The sequence below is a fragment of the Phyllostomus hastatus genome, unplaced genomic scaffold, assembly GCF_019186645.2.
Source record: "Phyllostomus hastatus isolate PE091 unplaced genomic scaffold, TTU_PhHast_1.1 phas_contig_17, whole genome shotgun sequence".
Lineage (NCBI taxonomy): Eukaryota > Metazoa > Chordata > Mammalia > Chiroptera > Phyllostomidae > Phyllostomus > Phyllostomus hastatus.
The window spans coordinates 107019-121124 of NW_025333664.1; the positions used below are offsets into that span (position 1 = coordinate 107019).

Consider the following 14106-nt stretch of genomic DNA (forward strand, 5'->3'; position numbering starts at 1 on the left):
CCCACGAGCCGAAGACCCCCCGGCGACCCCGCGTCGGGCAGGCCCGCCGGCGCCGCTGCCCCTGCCCGTGCGGCGCCGTTCCCCTGTGGCGTTTGCTCCCTCCGCGTCGCCGCGTCCCAACACATCTCTCAAGACGTTTCAGGCTTTCTCGTCGTTACTCTGTCTGCTGTGACGGTCTGGGACCGGCGATCTTCGACGCTGCTATTCCAGTTGCTTTGGGGCGACTTGCTCTCCACACAGGCCTGGCCCTGAGACACCGCTGAGGCTGCCGGCGACGCCTGAGGTCTTGACCTCTGCCCCGCCGAGGGGCTGGGGCGGGGGAGGCTGGGGAGGGGATCGCTCGGGTGCAGGTGTAGGTGTAGGGGGGAGACAACAGCTCAGGGACCAAGATTAACTCACAGTTTAATGCGATGTTTTAAAGCATCAACGTTGATGCAGAAAATCCATGACGAACAAAGTGGTGAACATTTACCTAAAGGTGGGACTGGAGTCATGGCTTCTCCTCTCCCCCGGCTGCTTGGACGGCCCTGCAGGGCACCAACTGGGCGGGGGTCCCGAGACAGACCCCCCACCCGGCTCGAGCCAGCCGCCCACCCGGGTCTGAAGAAAGACGCTGGGCTGTGCCAGCCGGACAAAGCACCTCGGACGAGGCCGCGACCTAAAACTCCGCAGCCCTTCCCGTCCGGCGTCCCCACCTCAGCTGCCACCCCGGGGGGCCAGGCCTGAGGGGCGGGGCGTCAGAGTCAGGCTCCGGGGAGAAGGCCCACGGAGTCTGCGTCTCTGAGGGCCGCCTGGCCCTGGGCCCAGCTTCACCCAGAGCACGATTCAGGAGCTTCTAGGATGGGGGGCTTGGCGGGGTCCTGGCACATGCAGTGTCCCAGGACAGGGCCCCCGCCACCAGTGGGTTTTACGCCAGCGCGGACCATCTGCTGCCACCTGGGAAGACTGACGTGAGCGAGGTGACCACACCTCACGCGTGTGCAGGGACCCTCGGCCTGCGGCCACAGCGGGGAAGGGACTGCAGGCACTGAGGAGGCCTGCCCAGCACCAAGGGGCCATGGGGCGGGACTCGGCCAGCGAGGGGAGGCAGCTGTCCTGAGGTGGGTCTGTGCCAGCCCTTCACTTTTCTCCTTCGGATCTAAAGGGAGAAGATCCTGGGCGGCCCTCGCCCCCTCCTGTGCCTCGCCTACTCTGGACCCGTGAGGAAGCCGCCGTGTGCGCTCCGGACCTGCGGGGACAAGGGCCTGGGCCCAGACCCCAGGCCGGGGCAGGGCAGCCCTCCCACCGCGCCTCACCTTGCCGCGCCTGTCCGGGGGCCTCGGGGTCCTGCAGCGGCCGGCCTTGTCCCCGCACGTCCACCTCTGGCTCAGCAGCTCGCCCCGGAACTCATTTTCTGAGGGACAGAGAGAGGGGACAGTGAGTGCATGCGGGCGGCGTGGGCAGGAGCCGAGGGGCGGAAGCCACCAGCAGACACACAAGGGGCCGGAGGAGGAGCTCTCTCAGGGCCCTCGCTCTGTCGGGGGCAGGGGACACGCTGTGGGTCTCCAGCCTGGGCTGGTGCGGGTCCCTGAGGGGACCCTGTGCTGCCCCCGCCCTGGTGTCCGGCATGGCCTGGGCCTCTGCAACGACGCCCGCTGCGCACGTTTGATTCCTCACAGGCAGAGGCTGAGGCATCAGCTGGACGTGACAAAGAAACGCATTGTGTACCTATCCCCCGCCGGCACTCCCTGTTTCCATGACGACTGGCTTTCCAGGACGGCCGCCTTTCAAAGGAAGGTCATTAGGAACAACAATAAAAACAGGAAATAAAAATTCCTGCGGCTGCTCCCTGCCTCTGCGTGACAGGGGGACGGCCGGTCGGGCCGGGCGCTCTCGTGCCCGCCGTGCCCCCTCCTGCCGGACAGGCCCCCACACTCGGCTTCTCCAGAATTCCACTCCTCTGCCCCAGGCTCCCCTGGGGCTCCTGGCCAGTGTCCTCTGGCTGGACGTGACTCCGCGCCCCCAAAGGGCCTCCGGGACCTCCAGGAGCAGGACCCAGAGAGCAGCGGCCTGGTTGTCAAGGGGACGCCCAATGCAAGGTCCCCAAAGGGCCAGTTGGGTGCCTACTGTGTGCCCCCTCACTGAGCCCCGGGTCCCCTGCAGGGGGCCCTGGGAGGGACGGCCCGAATCAGAGAAGGGAGCTGTGCGACTGTGTGACTGTCCAGCTCCTGGGTCCTCGGCGTCATGGGCACGCGGGGGCTCAGATTTCCAGACCATGACAGGCCCGCGGGGACAGCATTTGGGAGTCACACAGGCCCTGAGTTCACAGGAGGAGGCGGCGCAGGAGGGAGGACATAGGGGCCAAGGTCTGGGGTGCCAGCAGGGTGCTCCCCCCACACCAGGCGCCCCAGCAGGTGCCCCAGCCCTGTCGACCCCTCAAAGTCCCTCCTGCTTCCTGGAGCTGCCCAGTGGGGGTGCGCAGTGCGAGCATGGGGGTGGGACGGCTGGTTTTCTGTTTTGACAGGAGACGAGGGCTCCCGGGGCTTCTGCTGCCACCTGCCCTGGAGGCTGGAAGGGAAGCCCAGCCCCCTCCTGCTCAGGCACGCGTCCCGAGACCCCGTGCCGACGCCACGGCGCACACGCAAAGGTGCTCCGCACGCAGCCCTGGGGGCACGCGGATCAAAGCCACCGACTCGCCAAAGTGGTTGTGGTTTTTTTCTCTTTTTACAAGATGTCCTTTATTTATTTTCAGAGAGACAGGGGAAGGGAGGGAGAAGGGGAGGGAGGGAAACATCAGTGTGTGGTTGCCTCTTGCGCGCCCCCTGCTGGGGGCCTGGCCCGCCACCCAGGCCTGTGCCGGGACTGGGAATGGAACCGGCGACCCTTTGGTCCGAGGGCCCTGCTCGGTTCACTGAGACCCACCAACCAGGGCGAGAGGTGGCTGCAGTTTGTGAAAAGACAGTAACCAGTGTCAGAGAGAATGTGAGGAGGCGGCAACACCGACACGTCGCTGGCAGGAAGGAGAGCTCGCCTGGCAGCTGCCCCAAGCCCCTAGCACGGCGTCGCCACGCGGCCCCGACTGCGGCCCCGGCCCCAGGCCCGAGAGAACGGAAACACGCGTCCGCACGGGGCCTGGCACACGGCTCTTCTCCGCCCTCTGTTCCCGGCGGCCAACACGTGGTCGGGACCCTGCGTCCGTCTGCGGCCGCAAGGACACGACAGAACGCCACTGAGCCGTGTTCGGGGGCACAGAGGAGCCAGGTGCTCCTCGTGGAACAGATGAGAACACGGCATTGCACGGCGTGGGACGGATGGAAAACACAGCATCGCACGGCTGCTTCCCCGCGCACCGCCCGCCTGGACATGGCGAGCCCCCAGAGCCCAGAGACGGGCCGGAGGGGCAGGGGTCTGGGAGGACTGTGGGGGGCGCGGTGGCTCTGCCTGGGGTGGTGCAGGTGGCGCGGGGGCCATAGCAGGGGCGGGGGGATCACCGTGGCGCCCGGTGCCGTCCTGGGGACGTGCCGAGGCCTCGGCTCCCCCCGGTCGGCAGCCACGACGGTGCATCGACATGACGCCCACTGCCCGGTGGGTAAAGCAGGTCGTGCACGCCCACTCAGCGATAAAAAGTGGGGAAAGAGGTGTGCCCGCCGTTTCCCAGCACCGTCCCCCCACAAACTGACTGACTGCACGGGCTGCAGGACTGACTGCCCTGGACGCCGCGGGCCCCAGGCAGGGGCCTCGGGACACCCTCAGACCCCACGCTTGCCCCCCACAGCGTCTCCTGCAGCCCGGGCCTCCAAGACGGGGTGCCCTCTCACCCCGGCCTCCCTGCCTGGAGGCCCAGCTGCGGTGGGGGTCCTCAGGCAGCGCTGGCACCCCACCCAAGGGCCAGCACTGGGCAGGAAGCGCAGACAGGGCTGAAGGGCAAATGAGGCGTTCTGCTCTTTTTCTTTCCTTTTTCCTTAAAGGGTGTTCAGCGGGAATGAAGCGAAGACTTGCTGAGCGGAGCAAAGGCAGACCTGCTTGCTTCTGCTGAGTTTAGGTGGAAACGAGAGGGGGGCGGGGGCCGGCAGCCCCTCGCGCTGCACATTTCTCTCATTATTTTGCCTCCCAATCGGCCTCGCTGGTGCTCGCTCTATTCAATAAAAGCCAAATGCAAGCCGTGTCCCTTAATCTCTGCCACGGCAGCTCTCCGCTGAGGAAATAATGCGACGTAACTTCCAGCCTCGCACACTTTCTTTTCCATTTATATGCAAATGGTGACCTTTCACCCAAGCTGTCTCAAAGAAGTGTTTCCTTAAAAATGCAAATAGCACGGTGCAGGCAGTTACTGGGGCTGAGCCTCCCTTACATTATTATTATTATTATTATTTCTTTTAACCTTACCCGGGCTGTAAAAACAGCAGCTAAAGTGCTCGCGGTAATAATGACTTTCCAAACCAAATCACGGGACGCCCTCCAGGCGGCCTGTCGTAGAGCCCGCCAGCAGGGGAGGGCGGGTCCCAGCCTGGCGGGAGGGGGTGCCCTCCCCCCCAGCACAGGCCACGCATCCCCTGGGAGCGACACAGGGGTGCCCGGCCAGGCCTCCGACCCAGGCAGGTGTCCAGAGTGCGGGCGCCGGGGCGCCACGCCGACGCCCACGCGGATTCCCGCAGGGGTCCTCTCTGGCTCCGCTCGCCGCCTCCATCGGGGCTGACAGGGCCCCGGGGTGCTCTCAGGAGCTGGCACACGTGCTCCCCAGCCCAGAAGGCGGGCCCGGAGCAGCGGCCCTCCCGGCCAGTAGGAAAGGCTGGAAGGACAGGGGTGAGGAGGACCCCTTCTGGGGGGCCCAAGGGCGATGGAGCCCCAGGGCTGCGTGGACGCAGGAGGCGCTAGGGTGGGGGCCCCTCCGACTGCCCTGACCCACCCAAGGGCGAGGCCAGGCAGGTGCTGGGAAGACACCCACTCGGCCCCCTGCTCCCGCCCACAGCCCCCAGGGACTCTGCAACTGCCGCCGGCTCTTCCTCTGTGTCCACCTGCTGCCCCCACCCCCCACCCCGGCCCAGAGCCTGGGCTGCCCCCGCGCTCAGGGGAGCAGGCCCCCGGCCCCCCAGGCTGTCTCACTCCTGGAGTGCGGCCGGGGTGCAGAGGAGGACAAGGCAGCGTGACAGAGGGGTGGCACGGGCCTTGCCCCCGGGGCGGCCGGAGGACTGGTTTGGGGCCCCGCACAGGCAGGTCCCTGGCCTCCAGGGCGCACAGCGGCCTCCCAGGGCCGGGAGGGGCCTTCCCAGGACTCCGGTCCAGCCCCACTCCTGCCAGGAAACCCTTTCTCAGCCAGGACTGTCCGGCCTGGGGACCGGCCACCCCCTCCCCCTCGGAGCCGCACTCGGCCTGGGCCCCCAAAGCAAACCCGACCAGAACGGGCCCCGCCCCGAGTGCACACAGGAGAGCTGCTCAAGGCTCCGTGCCCACGCCCCACTCGGAAAGGACACTCCAGGCGGGGACACCCCCGACCAGGCCCAGGCCACTCTGGGGCCGCACTCCACCCCCAGGTCCTGTTGGGGGGAGGGCCGCTCCAGGGCCGACATCCCTGCAGACTGAAACTAGGCCCAGCTCCGGGGCTCCGAGCGGCTCCGCCTGGTGGGGAGCCTCACGGCCACGCCCAGCGGCACTCGGCTGCCTTTTAGGGTCGCTCAGTGGGACTCTGGACCATGAGGGGCCTCACGGTGGGGGGGATGGGGGGCACCCCACCAGGGCCCAGATGTCGCACCCCTGCCTGGGAGCACACCCCCCCCATAAGAAGGGCTGGAACCTGGCTTCCCCCCCACCACCACCCCCCCGAGCCCGTCTGGGGTCCCGTGTAGGTCCTGGATGGAAGCTGACCGTCCCCTGCATCTGGGCGGCAGGACCAGGGCCCCAAACCCCCAGCCTGTCAGGGGCCACACCAAACCCACCCCTCGCCTCGCTCCCGACGCCCTGAGGGAACAGGGCCCTGCCTGGGGGTCCCCCCCTCCCCGCTTTCCCGGTGGCGCAGAAGCATTTCTGAGAAGCGTCAGAATTCTCATGAGAGAAGGTGGCACGGCCCCACTTGTCACAAGTCACACAAACTGTGGACACGGCCACTTTGTGTGTGTCGGGGGAGGGAAACCCTCCCAGGTAACCTGCTTCAGGGGCCTCAGGAAGCCACCTCGGCTGGGGTGGAATCTCGGTCCTCCAAGACCAGACCGCAAGGAGCAAGAACGAGAGGCAGCCCTTCCGTGGGGTCACTCGGCCGCTCGGGCGCCGTTCCCCTGGGGCACAGCTGGCCTCGGACGGAGCCGAGTGGACGGAGGATGCAGAACGGAAACTCCTCCGTGGGGCATTTAGGCAGCTTTTGCTCTCACCTCACTTTCCTTCCAACCCCAGAACCAGCACTGAGGAGCAAGTGGCGTGTCCAGCCCAGGGAACCCGGGGCAGCACCTGCCTCCCGGCCCCTGCCAGGCGGGCCGGCCCCGGGCCAGCAGGTGCCCCGCAGAGGGGGCAGGGACAGGTGCCAAGAGGGTGCAGTGTCCTCACAGAGCCGCTGAGACAGGTGGTTCAAGGCCCAGTCACCTGAGAGAGCGAGAGTGGAGCCAGAGAGGCCCCGGTGGCGCCTGCCCAAAGCCTTGAACGAGAAAGTCCAGCTGCAGGAGGGAAACTCCGCTGGGGAAGCCGGCCGGGGACCTTGACCCGGGGACGGAGGGTAGGGCTGGAGGCCGGCCGGACGCAGACCGAGGGCACCTCCTGGGAGGGCCGTGCAGGCCGGACGGCAGCCGGGGCGGCGCTGGGGCCCTGGGGGGCTGGCTGGCCCTGAGGGAGCCACGTCTGACCCGGCCACACCTTGCGCGCACCTGGGAGCTGGCTGGCCTGCCTCGGGGCCTGTCGAGAAGATGGGGCGCCGCGGCCTCCACCCCCAGGGCACGGGACGTTCGACCCCCGGCACAGAGGCGGACGACAGTGTCGATTTTTGCGGGCGGTGGCCCGTCCTCCGTGAAACAATGCAGCCAGCCCTTTCTAGCTCAAGGCCGTGTCTCTGCCGCGCACACGGGGGCCGGGGAGAGGGCGTGAGGACCGGCACGATCTCATGTGCCCCCGGCGACTGGCACATGAGCGTGCGGTTCCGTCGGGTCTGGTGGCGAAACAGGCCACCCTGAGCCCCCGAGCCCGGGCCCTGGACTGTGGGTGACTGTCCGGGACCCCGGGACCGGCAGGGCCCTGGCTCTGAGCACCGATGTCAGCGGCGGCGTGTGGCCTCCACAATGCCTCGCAGAGGACCGCCGGCCCTTCCGCAGGGACCTGAAGCAGGTAACTCTCCGAATCCCACGAAGACGGTGGGAGTGAACTCTGAAGGTCGCGACCAGCCGGCTCAGCCAGACACCCGCCCGGGGAAGCCGGGTCACGTCAGGGGCCCTCAGAGCCGTGGCCTGGCTCACGCGCCCCAGGACCCCACACCTGCCACCTCGCTGCCTCGGCCCTGAGGTCTCGGAGCCCAGGGACACTCTTGGACCTTGTCAGCAGGCACCTGGCACCACAGCGTGTGCAGGCCCCACCCCAGCAGGAGGCACGGGGAGGGAGGGGTGCGAGGCCCCGGGTCCAGCGAGAGCCCCACAGGGGGGAGGGCAGCCGGGCCTGCGGCTCCAGGGCCTGGTCCTGCTGCTGCTTCTCCCATGTGCGGCTTTCAGGCAACACGACAGGAGGACAGGAGGGGACCCAGGTGGCTTCCACCAGAGCCCTCAGCCCCACACCCCAAGGTGTGAAGCCAGGCGCAAGGCCAGATGGCGCCCCCCCAGCCCCAACATCTAGCTCACGGTGTGCCCACTCGCACCTCGCCAGCCCTCCGGGCAGCACGGAGCGCCCACCCTCCAAGGGCCTGCCGTGCACACACAGCCTCCACAGCGGCCCTGTTCCAGCCACGGTCCAGATCAGCCCCCCGGCACAGCACAGCACACACAGCACAGGCGACCACGGACTCCCGGCTACCCCGGGGGCCACCCCCTGCAGCTGCTGGGGCGCAGCTGAAGGTGGGGCTGCAGGCGCAGAGCCCAGATGGCGGGACGGCGGCACGAGGTGGCGATGCCCACCCTGTGCGGGTCCACACCCCCGCCCCCACGCCGACCGCCGCTCTAACCCTGGCAGAGCTCACAGCCGCCCCCCGCCCAGCTTCCGTCGCTCCCCTGAACAGCACTGCATCTGTGGGGGCCGATTCAGAAGTGCAGACGGGATGGAGCGGTGGGCAAAGTGCCCCTCCGCACCAGGAACGCGCCCTGTGTCCCGTGCACCGAGCCCGCGAGGGCGGGGAGGGCTCGGATGGGCCCTGGTTCGCTCCGGCGGCGCTGGCGGCGACGAGGAGCCTCCGGCAGGCTGTGCCCCCCCCCCGCCCACCTGCCCCCCGCCCCCCGCCCCCCGCCCCCCGCACACATCACGCGTCTGGCCTCGCTGACGCAGGCTCCGGACTCTGAGAGCAGCCGCCTCTCGAGTCGTGTGAAAACCTCTCTCCCCCCTCGGCTTGACTGAGGTTTTAAAGCAGTATTCGGAGATTTCAGTGTCCGTGAAAGGCAGAAAATACTGCGAGAACCTGGACATCCGCCCCAGGCCCCGCAGCCCCCCGGGCTGGGCCGCCTGGGGGTGGGGGTGGGGGTGGGGGGCGCCGAGGAAGGACGGGGCTGCGGGGGCTGCGGGGGCCGCTCTCACCCCTTCCGGGAAGCAGCGTTCTCGGGCTGACTAATCTCCTGATGACGCCGGCTCCCGAGACCGCTTTCCTGTAAACCGTCACCGCAGAACTCCCGTGGAAATTGCGTGCGAGGGCGCTCAGCCCCTGGTTTATTCATGAAGGAGTCCACAAAGAAAGCGCACGGGCAGGGCGGGGGCCTGGAAGCCGGGGCGAGGGGGCCAGAGAGCACCCACAGCGAGGGCCCGGGGCCGGCCCTCCCGGGCGGGGCCGGCGCAGCGCTCTCCCCAGCAGGCGGGTGACTGACGTGCGTCTGACCGGCTGCCCAGCGCCCTGCTGGCCGCGGATCAGGTGACCGGCGGCACCCCCGCCCGGCCGGCTGCTGTCACTCCTGTCCCTCTGGCCGCCCTCGCCGGCAGAGGCGTTTGCGGAGGTGGGGCCTGCAGCACAAGGCCTCCGTCCAGGAGGACCACAGGCCCCCAGCATGCCCACCCCCCGGGGGCCCCTCTGCACCTCGTCCTGCCGCTGTGCCCAGTGCCGGGCCGTGCAAACCCGCACGCCCGGCTGTGCGGCCGCCGCCCAGGCATGGGGCCACCCAGATGGAGGTCGGCCCAGGTCCGGGCTGCCTGCGCCCTGCAGACCCCAGCCAGCACCCCCACCCCACGCTCACACAGGGTTACCAGGCCCTCGTGGGCGCGTTGGGGGACGCCAGGCCAGTGGGGCAGGAGGAGGAAGGAGGGGCCCAGGCTCTGGGCAGCACCAGGGAGAGCGCCGGAAACAGCCCCACCAGACTCCAGCCAGAAGCAGAGCCACCGGGGTCAGGGCTGAGGATGCTGGGGGCACACGCTCACCCACAGCTCCCTGCCACCTCAGAGTCCCGACACGGCTTTCCCGTGACAGCCACTGTGATGCCTGGGACAGAGCACCCACTCAGCCCCAAGGGCTCTGCCTGCTGCGTGGGGTCACCTCTGCCTGGGGACCCTGCTGTCTGGCACCAGGAGCCACCGGGGAGAGTCTCCCCTTGCCAGGACCTTCTGAGCAGGTGTACTGGCTGCAAGGACTGGGGGCTGCCTCTCGTCCTGAGCAACACTGAGGGTCCCACAGGCCCCGGGTCAGGAGTGACCCCCTGGCCTGCATGAGTGCCCAGGCCCACCTCTGGGCCCCTCGGACTCAGGGGGCTCTGAGGTGGACAGGCTTCCAGATCCAACTGTCTGCGGCCGCGGGGAGCCTGGGACCACCCAGGAGTCGGGCTGCTGCTCGGACTCCGTCCCCAGCTCCAGGGGCACCGGGGTCACACACATGCCTCCTTCTCTTCACATCAAGCCCTGGCCGACCTCCTCCGCCCAGCGACCAGCCAGGGAAGCTGGGCTGGGTCCTGCCCGTGGGCGACACCCTCCCCGACACCCTCGCGCCGGCACCTCAGACTCCAGGCCCCTCTTTTGTTTACCCTTAATTGGCAGAGCATATGGAAGGAGTGATAACCACAGCAAGGACCAACAGTGGGGGGAGCCCTGGTGGCAAGGAACTCCCCCCACCGCGGGGTCAGAGCGAGCGCACCCCGTCACACCTCGCCGGGGGCGCCCCCCCATGCTGCCCAGCACCCGCCCGCCTTTTGTTCCCTCGGCCACCGGCCTCGGGGACCTTGGCTGGTCTCTCCGACTCTTGTGAAACCGCCGACGCAAAACCCCTCCCTCTGCCCAAAGGGTGACGATGGTGATTGGTGTCATTGCTACCATCCCAGGGAGAGTCCAATGGCCCGAGCCCCAGCCCACATCCTGCCCCCAGAGCCCCCTCACAGGCGTTTGGTTCAGGAATCAAGCAAACTCCACCGGCCAGGGGTGTCCGCCGATGACAGGGACACAGAGATCGGCCGCAGCCGTGGTGGCAGGAGGAGGGCCCCGCGCCCAGCAGCCCCCGGCTCGGCTGTGTCCCCGGGTCACAAAGAGGAAAGTGCGTCCAGTGGACAATGTCCCCGGCCCAGACGCGTCACCCTGCAGGTGAGGGCACGACGCTGCCCCGAGCTCACGCCGGCTGCGTGGCCGGCCCTGATTCTCAGTCTTCAGTTCGCAGGTGCAGTTACACAGGCACATAAACAACAGCTCGCGGGACCAGCGGCTCGCGAGAAGGGCAGCGGGAGGGAAGGCCCTTCAGCCCGGGACGCCTGCCCACAGACGCACGCACCTGCACCCCGCTCCCCAACTCCGGGGACGCGTGGCGCACGGAGCCCGCACGCTCGCACGGCCAGCTGCACTCCGAGTCACGGGCGGGGGCCCACGCCTCCGTCCCCGCGCCGGCCGAGCCCGCAGGCGACGGCAGGGCCAGCATCTTGCCCGGGCCACGGCCACCGGGTCCCCCCTGCCCCCGGCGGCAGGTGCGTCTCTGCTCCTCCCCCAGAAACCTGCACAAAGTTTCTCATCTGCGTGCAAGGTCCCCCCAGTGTCTCCTCCGGCAGACGCACGGCCGTCCACTGGGCCCCGAGAGGCCAAGCGCGTGAGCGAGCCCGGAACGACCTCGAGAGAGGAGGAGGCAGCGGTAGGCAGACGGGGGGGGGGGCCTGCGTCCAACAGCGAGGCTCTAAAGAGCAGCCCCCAGACCCGCTCCTCCAGCAAAGAAAGCCCCCATCGCGGCCGCCAGCGGTGCCCTGTCCCCCTCGGCGGGGAGAAGCCGGGCACCAGGCGTCTGCCTTTGTCAGCGAGAGAGCGAAACACGGACTTACCTTTCCCCACAGCTATTGTCTGTCCTCGCTCAAAATGACATCACGGAAAGCAATCATGAAATTTACATGGGGGGTGCGGGCTGGCCGGGGGCGGGGCGGGCAGCCGCCTCCCCCGCGTCACACGGGGGCCGCCTGCGTGTGGGTCTCGGCGCGGTGTCCTCTCCCCTCGGCGCGCAAGCCCCCAGCCAGCGGGAGGCGACGTCTCATTTACTTAATGACCGCTCTCATTAGCAGCGGTGGCACGGGCTGGCAGAGAGGCTCCTTTGTAAATACGCTACCCATGAACCCTTGGGGCGCCGATATATCTGTTTACTCTCCGAGGTGAAATAAATTTACAGTATAGCATCAGCGAGATGGGGCTGCTGACCTGGGAGCCGAGAGGGGCCCGGCCGGCAGAGCCCCCTGCGGCGGCCCCGAGCCGTGGCCAGAGCCCCGTGCCTGCCTCTGCCCACGCTGATTTACCATTAACATGCAGCACCGATGGGGTCTGTTTTCATGCAAAACACACAGAAGGGCAGGCGGCCCTGCCACCGCCACGCTCACCCCCCCGTGCTTTCTCCGCCAGTGGTTCAGTCCAATAATTCCTAATAGCAGCAACCGGAATGACAGATGCCCCGGTTAGCGCGGCTGCAGGCAAAGTGCTCCACAATGTTTATTGGTAGCAAGGAGCTCGGGGCAGGGTTTATCCCTCGCAGGGAGCGGGGGCGGCCTGTGGCCCCCCTGCAGGCTCAGCCCGAGACCCCCGTGGGGGTCTGTGTCCAGGTGCAAAGTAGCATCCACGGCCACAGCCTGCAAAATACACTCAGACACACAAAGGGTCCCCCAGGAAACGACACGTTTCTTTTGTCACGCCTTCCCTCTCTGCTTTAAGTTTTAAAATACTAAACTCTCTGGAAGAGAGCGTGGGTACCCCTGAAGCCCTAAGGAGGGAATGCAGCCCTCACGCTCTCCGCTCTGCCTTTCCAAATCTGCTCTGAACTGCCAGAAGGAGCTCTCCAGAGAAAGCCAAGAGGAGCAAAGTCCACCACACACACAATAGAAGTGCCCACCCCAACCCCCCCCTTAGGTAAACCAGTTGTCTGTTTTCTCATCTGTCACTTTGCGATTTTTTTCCACGTTCAGGGGTAAATGCAGGAATTTCCCCAGACTACCCAGGAACCTAGATACTCTCGCTTACTACTCAAGTTCCCTTTCCTTCTTGACAACTCGGGCACAGAGCCGTCCATCAGCATAACCAGGCTGTCAGACACTTTCGGGCACCTGCCCGGCCCCCGTGAGAGCCAGGGACCCCCGGCTCAGGAGTTCAGGGCAGAGATTTCCAGGCAGCAGCCACCACTTCCGGGTAAGTCGCTCAGGAGCGCCATGGCCCAGCCGGACTGGCACTAGAGGGCTCGGGCCACCGGCAGCGTGGGCCAGACAGACCAGCACGTGGCGTGCTGAGGGAACCCGCAAGCAGGGGCATTCAGCTCCGCACAGACACGCGACGTCCCCCACACACGAGAGCCCGGGGCACTGGGCACAGGGAAGGCAATCTTTCAGATTGAGCAAAGGGAAACACAGGCCAGCCTCCGGTGGCCAAACTGGGGATGAAATATTGATTAGCCGAGCGACAGGCACCTCCAGTGACCGCCTGCAGCTGCTGTCCTTTCCCCGGACGCTCACGTCCATCAGCACGGAAGGACACCACCGCAAGCTCTCCGAAAAGCCGTTTTCCGTCTCCTCGAGACACGCCGAGGGCGCCGGGAGAGGTTGCCCCCAAACCTCTGGCGCGAGGGGACTCTGTTAAGCGCTTATCAGCAGGCTGCAGGCTCCGGCGGCCCGGCACGCCATTGTTGGAGCGGGGACAGACGCCAGGGGAGGGCCGGTGCTGAATCGGCCGATTCCCCAGCAATGCCCACGGCCTCGAGAAAGCACTCAACTCAGACACGCAGCAGTCAGACGGGGAAGGACCGCAAACGCGGGCACCGCCAGGGAGAGGCCAATCTGCACGCACCACGGGAGACCTGGGGCGGCAGGGCCCCTGTCCAGGTAACAAAGTTACGTCTGCCCAAGCCCAAGTCTCGGCACCTCTCAGGTCCGCCCGGAGCCGCCCTCCCTGAGCCGAGGGCCCCACGGCAGGGGCCGGGCCGCGAGCCGGGCGGGGAGGCTGCGAGCTCCCTCAGGAGACAGGCTTGGACGCGCACAGGTTCAGAAGCCTCCGCCGGCCGACGCGGCGTGAGAACAAAGGACGGGGCAGGGAAGGGGCTTCGCAGGCCCGTTTCTGAGGTCCGGCGGCGGCCGAGGAAAGCCGATCGGCGGGGAGGCCGCGGCGCCCGCGGTCCGATCAGCACTTCGGACAGCGCCGCCGCCCGGGGCCTTTGTTCTGGGCGGGCTGCCTCCCAGTGTCCCCCCACCCTGCCAGCGGCCAGCCCTGCTCGGAGGTGACAACAGCCAGGCACACTTTCCTACCCAGGTGACAGGCAGTCAGGCCACTTTAAACCTAAGACATTTTCTTTTCCGTAACTGAGCACCGAGCAGAGCGGTTCTGTTAAGTCTGACAGGGAAGTCGCGTCCGACGGCGAAGTCTGGGCACGTCCGCAGGGAAGGAGCCTCCGCCGGCGACAGGGGCCCGACTCCGCCCGAGGAGCTGGAGGGGGCTGCGGCCTGTGCGGGGGCAGCAGGCTGGGCGGTTGCCGGGCGGAAAGACGATTCAGATACAGTGTAATTCCTCGTGCAACTCTGCGCACAGACATTCCGAACGCCTGTT

General features: G+C 67.4%; 1 protein-coding gene across 1 annotated transcript in view; it reads right to left on the bottom strand.

The window, feature by feature from the left end:
• The window catches only part of MYT1 (myelin transcription factor 1), a 42390-nt gene extending 30997 nt beyond the window's left edge, over positions 1 to 11393 (bottom strand). Inside the window, exons 1-2 of the mRNA XM_045832944.1 lie at positions 11361 to 11393; positions 1296 to 1393 (exon numbers count right to left, since the gene is read on the bottom strand). The gene's annotated coding sequence lies outside the window, so the exon portion shown is untranslated. The remainder of the gene's footprint in view (positions 1 to 1295; positions 1394 to 11360) is intronic.
• Between the last annotated feature and the right edge of the window lie 2713 nt (positions 11394 to 14106).